Source organism: Capsicum annuum, chromosome 5 (assembly GCF_002878395.1).
Source record: "Capsicum annuum cultivar UCD-10X-F1 chromosome 5, UCD10Xv1.1, whole genome shotgun sequence".
NCBI classification, from domain to species: Eukaryota; Viridiplantae; Streptophyta; class Magnoliopsida; order Solanales; family Solanaceae; genus Capsicum; species Capsicum annuum.
The window spans coordinates 181,550,867-181,561,784 of NC_061115.1; positions in this window are offsets into that span (position 1 = coordinate 181,550,867).

The following is a 10,918-nucleotide window of genomic DNA, read 5'->3' on the forward strand; positions in this document are numbered from 1 at the left end:
CAATCGCATCAAATATTATGAAGAGAGGTTAGAGATTGGGATAAGTTTTTTCGTTCTCTGACAGTAGATAAAATCACTTGGAATCTCCCTTGGTTCCCTTGGAGGTAAGTCATACATAGTTTTGTCATTCAGCCATTATTATTATTAATGGGTATTAGGGGTGTTCAACCGTATGTTCCATTGAGTGTTTTACATAAACTAGGAAGACGTCAAATAATACCCATTACAGAAAATATGACTGAGTTTGTATTTAAGGTCAGACCAAAGATCCCACTTCCGGAGGAATTGGTCCAGTAGATTTAGGAGGGTTGCCGTATCATGGGGATTGAAACGATGGTCACAGAGTATGAGAAAGGAGAAGTGCACACAGATTACCGTGAATGGTTTGAAGAATAGTCAAGTCCGCCAGTCAGACCAGAAAGATCAGTTAGGGGACCTATAGATCAGGAAGATGCAATCAGGATAGGGATTAAGAGAGCCATGCGAGAACATCATGAAGCCAACCAAACTTTGAGAGCAGAATTAGATCATGCCAGGGCAAAAATAGATGAACAACAAAGGGAATTTGCTGAAGAGAAAGCTAAATCAGCAGATATTGAGGTTGCACTTCGGGGAAAAATCAAACTGGCTACCACTAGGGGGTCACACATTGCAGAACTTGCCGCATCTTACCGACAACAACTGCAAGAAGTTGAAAAGAACATGCAAGAAGAATTTGATCAAGAGAGATCTCAGTGGATCCATAAATGAGGAATATTGCGAGAACAGTTGGAGGTTGTTTCTGCTCGTGAACAGCGTACAAGAGAGATGATTGATTTTTAAGATCGATAATCACATGAATGGGATCAGGCCTTCAGTTTCCTCTGAGGGAAGATCCGTTGTGTAGCACAGGATACTGCCAGAATGGGTTTGGATTATCAGCAGTTGGATTGTGAAGACTTTTTGGCACAAGTACTAGCTTTCGCATAGCATCTCACTTCTTCATTGGAGGACATATACTTAGGTTTGGAAGGACATATCAAGCCGAAGTATCCTTGAATGGATAGTTGTTTTCTTTGTCATAGTTTTTCATTTTCAGTTTTAAAACTTCTTGTTTAGATGTTATGTCTTTTAGTTTTAGGTGTTAGTTAGTAGGTTTTATTTTAGGAGTTGGGTCAGTTATTTTGTCGTATTTATATTATGAAATGTAATGAAGTTGACCGTTTATTTGTACATATATTTTACTTCATTTACTTTATTTAGTAAAAAAAAGGCAAAACAATCATTTTTTTTGTTAAATTCCTCCTGAACTACGCAAGATCTGATTCATGTCCTGACATGATACATAGGCAACCCTCCAAAGGGTTTGATCATAAATTTTGAAAAAAATATGCCTAAAAAAGCCGGGATGAAACACAAAGCCTTCCATGATAGGTTGAAAAATGCATATAGAAGCTTGACATATAACTTGGCATTATAATGTGTTAAATATATAACACTCACCCATTTGTTACTTGGTCACAGAAAGATAAAGTAGTTGGTGGTTGGTTTGTGGTTTAAACTGGCATCACATTCGTATAACACCAGATACAAGGGTAAAAGAAGAATGACCCGCAGAGAAGGTATAGGGTCTGATATTGAAGAAGAGCAAAATCAGTTGATTTCGCAGGAAGTAGTATCAATGGAAGAAATAAAGTCATTGAAACAACAGATGGCAGAGATGTACCAAGCTTGGTTGACTGGACAAGCTCCGCCTTCTTCAATCCCTAGACTTTCGACTTCAAATGATCCAAATTCTAACCCAGCTCAAACTAGTGATCCATTTTACCCACCAGGATTTGGCCTATTTTCTAATATGTCTGGAGTTTCTTGTACTTCTACCATGCACCCACCGAATCCGTCTGTCATAAATAACCCACTTTTTACTTCTGTAGCACCAGCTACTGAGGGTACTCAACTGACACTACCGAAGAATATAGGGAAACCAAGTCATGATATGTTGTATCCTCCTAAAATGACTTTTAAATCTCAAAATCCACATTATCATGTTCATCAATGCGATACTCCTATCGTGATTGAGAAGATTGCCAAGAATAAGGAACATGAGGAGATGGCTAGAAAAGTTAGAAGCCTGGAGCAGAGTATGAGAAATATGCAAAGATTAGGTAGACCAAAAAGTGTTTCATACAAGGATTTGTGTATGTTTCCTGATGTCTATTTGCCAATATGATTCAAAATGCCAAAGTTTGACAAATACGAAGGACACGACAATCCTGTAGATCATTTGAAAAAGTTTTGCAATCAATTAAGGGGAGCAGGAGGAAAAAAAGAATTATTGTTGGCTTACTTTGGAGAAAGCCTTACAGGGATAGCTTCTGAATGGTTCATTGACCAAGACATTTCCCGTTGGCATGTATGAGATGACATGACTTAGGATTTCATTTAATAGTTTTAATATAACATTGAGATAGTGCCAGATCGCACTAAGATTTCCAACATGAGAAAAAAAATGACTGAAAGTTTCCGAGAATATGCTATTAGATGGAGAGAGCAGGCTTTAAGAGTTAGACCATCGATAAAGAAATCTGAAATGATTGATATCTTTTTGCAAGTACAAGAACCTGATTATTTCCATTACTTACTTTCTACAATTAGAAGCACATTTCCTGAAGTTATTAAAGTTGGAGAAAAGGTAGAGAATGGAATAAAATCAGGAAAGATCATCAGCCAGGCCGGTTTGAAAGCAACAACATAGGCAATTCAAAGTGGTGCAGGAAGTTTCAAGGGAAAGAAAAGAAAAAAGGATGTAGCAACTGTCATGACAGGTCCACGACAAAATTGGAGAGATATGCATCAACTATATGCATAAAATCCATTATATTTCATTCCATCTGCCTAATATCCTATTTATAATGCATAACTATATGCTCAGGCTCCTTCTTACCTGTAATGGCGTGCACCAGCAATCCAAAATCATCCACCGATCTCGCAAATTCAAAGAGGCCCTCCTAGGTCTAATTTCCTACCTAGAGAAAACTACAAAATGGATAGCATAGGAAAAGATAATTTCACTCCTATTGGAATATCTTACATTAGTTTATTTCATAGGCTGAGGAAAATGAATGTTCTAAACCCAATTGAGAGAAGGATCCCAAATCCTCCTCCGAAGAACTTGGACTATTCTAGAAGATGTGAATACTGTTCTGATGCCCTAGGGCACGACACAGAGAAATGTTGGTATCTGAAAAGAGCCATTCAAGAGCTGATTAATACCCAACAGGTCATGATAGAAAGTCCAAACGCTCCAAATGTCAATCAAAATCTACTGCCAGATCATAATGAAATATACATGCTCAAAGTGATACCCAATGATGAAGATGCTACAATATCCTTCAAGCCGATCATTAAAATTAAAACTAATTTAGAAAAATTAGCAAATACTATAGATTTGACAAAAAAACCTGCAGAAGCGGATGTGGTGATAACAAAACCTGAATTATTAAATGTCCCCTTGGTGGTGGGGAAAGAGATTTTAGAAAATGTTGGGTCAAGTCAAGTAAAACCAAAGCTCATTGTTCCTGGAAGATCTCCCAAGCCTCTCTTAATCATAAAAGAAGCTCCCATAGCTCCCATTATTATTAAACCAGTGTCACTGTTGTATATGGTTAATACCAAGGCAGTCCCTTAGAAATATGATTGTGTTATGGTAATGCACAAGGGGAAAGAAGTGATTGAAGAAGTTGATGAAGTAGGTAGATTAAATTGATCTGGAAGATGTTATGCCACAGTAGAGTTAAGAAAGAATAAATAAGGCAATGAAGAACGAATGATGTTCAAGAAATCTGTTACTGATGAAGAAGCTGAAGAATTCTTAAAGAAAATGAAATTACCATAATATTCTTTTGTAGGACAGTTGAAGAAGACGCCAGTACAGATTTTTTTGTTATCTTTATTAATACATTCAGAAGAACACCGCAAGGCTATAATGAAGATTCTTAATGAAGCATGTGTTCCCAGTGAAATTAAAGTGAATCAACTGGAAAAAGTTGTTGAAAGGATCTTTGAAATAAATAAGATTACTTTCTCAGACGATGAATTACCTGTGGAAGGTACTAGACATAATAAGGGTCTCTACATTACTTTGAAATGTGAGAATTCTATCGTCACTCGAGTGTTAATTTATGGAGGATCAGGTGCTAACATTTGTCCTATGTCAACTTTGCCTAAGTTGAATGTTAATATAGAAAGAATTCGACCTAACAATGTATGGGTCAAGGGTTTTAATGGATCAAAAACTGATTCCATTGGTGAAATAGAATTCAAATTGACAATCAAGCCTGTGGATTTTGCTATGGATTTTCAAGTGCTGAACATTGATGCTTCATATAATATGTTATCGGGAAGGCCATGGATTCATAGGGCTAAAATAGTCGCATCAACGTTGCATCAAATGGTCAAATTCAAATGTGACAGGCAAGATATAGTCATTCACGGTGAAAGAGACTTATCCATGTATAAAGATTACTCTGTTTCCTCCATCGAAGCAAATACTGCAAATGGAGTATTGATTCATCAAACTTCTGAGGTAGTGGCTGTTGAGCATATCCTCGAGGGAAATTTTATCGCAAGACCACAATTATCCTCTACATCCATTTTGGTAGTGAATGAAATGTTGAAGTATGGTTTCCAACCAGGGAAAGGTCTAGGGATGTTTTTACAAGGTAGGGTTCGTCCAGTAAACCTCCATGAGAACCTTGGTACTTTTGGTTTGGGATACATGCCCACTGCTGAAGATATAAAGAAGGCTAAAAAGCATAAGAAAGAGTCATGGACACTTACCAAGCCTATATCGCCACTTCACGAATCTTTCATCAAAGTCAACATTGTTGGGTCCTCTATGTTATCTGCTGCAGAGTCAGTGAATGATGATGATACAAAGTTGATTGGCCTTTTTTAGAATATGTTTATTGAAGCTGATATGGTTGAAATTGGAAAAGGTACCAGCAATGTAGATGTGCAGTTTATTGGCCCTGATGTCCAGCTTAACAATTGGGAAGCCACTCCTTTCCCTATTGTGAAGGAGTCTTGGTAGTTTGTTTGTTTTCTTTCAATCTCAGTAGTTTGTTTGTTTCTCCTTTTGTAATTTGAATCGTTCTAGTATTGTAATTCAGATCTTTTAACTTAGTATTTTAGGTTAAAACTCTTTCTAGCTTTGTTTTTAATAAAAGTGCAGTATCCCTTTGTTTTAGTTTGAGTCTTATAGTTATTTATTTATTTATTTTCTATCATACAGTTCTTTCTATGCTGATTCTAATGATATGACATACATGAAGAATTATCAACTAGATTTAAAAACCCAACCTAACTATGAAATAATGAATAAAGAAGTTGAGTATGATGAAGAAACATTTGAGCATATAAGCAAAGATTTCAAACAATTTGAGAATAAATTAAATCCATATTTGGATAAAATTGAGGCGATCAATTTAGGAGATCATGAAAATATTAGGGAAGCTAAGATAAGTGTACATGCTCAACCACAACAATAGAAAGCTATAATTGAAACTTTGCATGAGTATAAAGACATCTTTGCATGGTCTTATGATGATATGCCCGATTTGAGCATCGATTTGGTAGTTTACAAATTTCCAATTGATCCTGCTTTTCCTCCTATCAAGCAAAAGCTAAGAAAGCTCAAAACTGACATGAGTGTAAAAATCAAAGAAAAAATCATAAAGCAACTTGAGGCTAAAGTTATTTGAGTGGGCCAGTATCCTACTTGGTTGACAAATATTGTCCCTGTTCCAAAAAGGATGGCAAAGTTTGGATGTGTATTGATTATCATGATCTAAATAAAGCGAGTCCAAAAGATAATTTTCCAGTTCCCAATATTCATACTTTGTTGGACAATTATGCCAAACATGATCCTGCATCTTTTGTGGATTGTTATGCGGGGTATCAGCAGATCATTATGGATCCATAAGATGTAGAAAAGACATCATTTATCAGGTCTTGGGGGACATATTATTATCGAGTCATGCCTTTTGGACTAAAGAATACTGGGGCAACTTACATGAGGGCAATGAACACAATGTTTCATGATATGATGCACAAAGAGATTGAAGTTTATGTGGACGACACGATCATTAAGTCAAAAGAGCAGTTTGACCCTGTTAAAGATCTTAGAAAATTCTTTGGAAGGCTTCGAAGATATGATCTCAAACTTAACCCAGCGAAATATGAATTTGGAGTTTCATCAGGAAAACTCTTGGGGTTCATAGTTAGTTGACGTGGCATTGAGTTAGATCCTTCAAAAATAAGTCATTCAAGATTTACCTCCACCAAAGAACAAAACGGAGGTGATGAGTTTACTTAAAAGGTTAAATTATATCAGTAGATTTATTTCTCAGCTTACAACAACTTGTGAGCCAATATTCAAGTTGTTGAAGAAGAATTCTAAAGTTGAATGGACTGAAGAATGTCAAAAGTCATTTGACAGAATTAAGAGATACCTGTCGAATCCACCTATTTTGGTTCCTCCAGAGCCAGACAAACCTTTGATATTGTACATGTCTGTGTTAGATAATTCTTTCAACTGTGTATTGGGTCAACATGATGTTACAGGTAGAAAAGAACAGGCCATTTACTACCTTAGCAAAAAGTTTACCACTTATGAAGCTAAGTACACTCTTCTTGAGAAGACGTGTTGCGCCTTAACTTGGGTAGCCTAAAAGCTGAAACATTACTTTTCATCGTATACTACTTATGTCATCTCTCGTATGGATCCTTTAAAGTATATTTTTTAGAAGCCTATGCCCACAGGCAGACTCGCGAAATGGCAGATGTTGCTCACAGAGTTTGATATTGTCTATGTGACACGAACTGTAATGAAAGCTCAAGCTTTAGCGGATTATTTTGCTGAAAATCCTATTGATGAGGAGTATGAACCATTGAAGGCTTATTTTATAGATGAAGAGGTATTGTATGTTGATGAGTTTATTTTTGACGATGGCCATTCAGGCTGGAAATTTTTCTTTGATGGGGCTGCTAATGTAAAAGGAGTGGGGATAGGAGTAGTTCTTATTTCTAAATCAGGATAATATTATCCTATAACATCCCAACTTCGATTCTATTATACCAATAATATGGTAGAATACGAAGCTTGCATTCTGGGTTTGAGATTAGCTATTGACATGGGAATCCAAGAACTGTTAGTGTTAGAACATTCAGATTTGTTAGTCCATCAAATCTAAGGACATTGAGAGACTCGTGATTTAAAGCTCCTACCATATCGAGGTTGTTTGTAAGATCTATGTCAATGATTTATATCAGTAAAGTTCAAACATATTCCCAGAGCTTATAATGAGATTGCTGATGCTTTTGCGACCTTATCTTCGATGCATCAACATCCCGACAAAACTTATATTGACCTTTTGCATATACAGATTCATGATCAACATGCAATTGCAATGTGGTTGAAGAAGAACTTGATGGGGAGCCGTGGTTTTATGATATCAAAGAATATATTCAGATTGGGAAATATCCTGTACATGCCGATGGTAATTAAAAGAGAACTATTCAATGTTTGTCTAGTGGATTTTTCTTAAGTTGAGGAATCTTGTATAAGAGGACTCCTGATGACTTCTGAGGTGTGTAGATACTAAAAAAACTTCAGAAATCATGACTGAAGTACATTCTGAGATTTGTGGACCACACATGAGTGGGTATGTTTTGGCAAAGAAAATACTCCGAGCAGGTTATTATTGGCTCACCATGGAGCGACATTTCATCAATTTCGCTTGTAAATGTCATGAATGTCAATTACATGGGGACTTGATATATTCCCCTCCATCTGAGTTGTATACAATGACTGCTCCATGGCCTTTTGTGGCTTGGTGAATGGACCTAATTGGACCAATTGAACCAAAGGCCTCGAATGGACATAGGTTCATCTTGGTAGCCATTGATTATTTCACGAAGTGGGTGGAAGCAACGACTTTCAAGTCAGTGACCAAGAAAGTGGTGGTTGATTTTATTCACTCAAACATTATTTGTCGGTTTGGCATTCCAAAGATAATTATCATGGATAATGCTGCAAATCTCAACAGTCATTTGATGCAAGAAGTGTGTCAACAATTTAAGATTATGTATCGAAATTCAAATCCTTATCGCTCGAAAGCGAACGAAGCTGTAGAAGATGCAAATAAGAACCTAAAGAAAATACTTCGCAAAATGGTGCAGGGTCCCCGACAATGGCATGAAAAGTTACCTTTTGCTTTGTTGGATTATCGTACTACAGTTCGAACTTCAATCGGTGCAACTCCTTACTTGTTAGTGTACGGAACTGAAGCAGTTATACCTATAGAGATTGAAATTCCATATCTTCAAGTAGTTGTAGAAGCTAAAATTAATGATGACCAATGGGTCAAGACTCGTTTGGAGCAATTAAGCTTGATTGATGAAAAAAGATTAACATCTGTATGTCATGGACAACTATACCAGAAGAGAATGGTACGAGCATATAACAAAAAGGTGCGTCATAGACACTTTGAAGTTGGTCAGTTAGTACTAAGACGCATCCTACCCCATCAGATTAAAGCCAAATGACGCATTATATTTGACTGATATAGAAGACAAAATGGAAGGAATGTCAGTCAATACTGATGTAGTTAAAAGATATTATGTATGATATTCATGTACAATTACATTATGTATGTTTTGTACTTGCATTTTAAAAGATTGAAATGATGAAGGCATTTTGTTATACTATTCGAATAATATATCAACCTTTTTTTACCCCTTTTGAGCTTTTATCTTTTTCCATACCTCTCTTTTGGAATCAAATTAAAGTGAAAAAAAAAGTTGAAAAAAAATAATAATCAAAAAATCATATTCAAGCAAAAGAATTATGAGCCTGAACTACGTTTGACCTGATTCTTACTATGACAAGATACGTAGGCAGCCCTACTCTGGGGTTCGGTCCAACCAAAAGAAAATTCAAATTACCCAGAATGAAAGAAAACTGGGGCAAAAGTTTATTTTCTTAAAAAAATCGATTTCAAAAGTTGAATGTTTTACCCAATGTTGTGTAAATTTTAAGCCTCATGCCGACCTTTCTTTCTAACCCTATCCAAAAGCCAAGTTACAACCAAAGAAAGACCCTCAGATCAATCTTTGAGAATGTCAAGGCTAAACATGTTATGGGTACACGATATTTCATAGTTTGGGTGATTATTTAAAAAAAATGAAAAAGAGAGAATTTTATCAGTAAAAACCCTGTTGGGCACCATAAGGCGACTGTAAGTTAAGAAAGAAATAAAAATGAGATAGGTTCGTTGGCAAAAACCTATTGATGTGCCACTAGCCGAAGGAGAGTTGTTATCCAGAAGGAATGAGTTTAGGATTGGCTAAATTTCAAGCTCAATAAGTGGATATAAGTTGTAATGATTGATGAGGGTAGATCTAGTGGTTTGATTCAAAATGCATTTCATAATCACCAGAATCGGTTTCCACATTCAGATAATTTTTCTTTTTTGTTTTTGAAAAAGAGATGCCTATTGTCTTTTCCTTTTGATTTATTTTGATTTTTGGTTTTTGTGTTCTTGTCATCAAATGAAAAATTTTTGTTGTCTTTTATCCGTTTTTGAGTCAAATTCATGTCAGGTCAAATGAGAAAGTACTTCAAACTTGCTACCAACTTCTTCAATAGTACAAAGTAAGACAAAGGGTCGACGCACAAGGACAACATTTCAAAGTATGAAGTACTCAGAATAATTATGATTTGAAAATTTTTGACTCATGGAAAGATAAAAGGTTTCAGGAAAGTTAAACCCTGATGTATTATACAAGAGAAATATATTTTGAGCTGAAAGTCTCAGTAGTCAGAATTTTGGGTTAAAAATATGACAAGTCAATAAATATATATCAAGGATTGGAAAAGAGTTGAGCATGACAAGTGCAAGAACGGTCATTTCAAGACCTGAATACCACAAACTAACCACCACGTTTTTTTAAGACTCACAATTTTTCTTTATTTTGTTTGAAACAGAGATAGAAAGTTTTCAAATAAAGGATGCAATCTCACACTTCTATCAATGCAAGAATCAAGATTACAACATACGATTCTGGATTTCGGTTATGGTAAATTTTATTATTTGGGAGATGAATTTATCAAAGCTATTCCAGGCTTTGATTTATTCTGTCACTATATTTTTCAAAACATTAAAATTTGACGGCAAACAAATTTGTTCAGTACAAACTGGGGAAAATTTTTATGTGTGTGTTGTATGTGAATTTATTTTTATGCTCAGGGCCCTCCTGAAGAATAGAAATTAACTTTTATGCACAGGACCCTCCTGAAGAATGGGAATTTACTTTTTTGAACAGAACCCTCTTGAAGAATGGGAATTTACTTTTGAACAGGACCCTCCTGAAGAATGAAAATTTACTTTTTGAACAGGATCCTCCTGAAGAATAAGAATTTACTTTTGAATAGGACCCTCTTGAAGAATGGGAATTTACTTTTGAATAGAACCCTCCTGAAGAATGGAAATTTACTTTTTTCTAGCAGGACCCTCTTGAAGAATGGGAATTCACTTTGTGGACAGAACCTGCCTGAATAATGGGAGGTCATTTTTCTGTTTTACCTTTTATTTTGAGTTCAGGAACATATTTGAAAAAACATAAATTACAATTCCAGGAGCCCGCCTGAAGAACAGGGTGAAGAAATTACAAGTCCAGGAGCCCGCCTGAAGAACAGGGTGAAGAAAAAAGGAAGTTCAGGAGCCCGCCTGAAGAACAAGGTGAAGAAAAAGGAAGTCCAAGAGCCCGCCTGAAGAACAGGGTGAAGAAATTGTAATGCCAGGAGCCCACCTGAAGAATAGGGTGAAGAAATTACAAGTCCAGAAGCCCGCCTGAAGAATAGGGTGAAGAAAAAAAG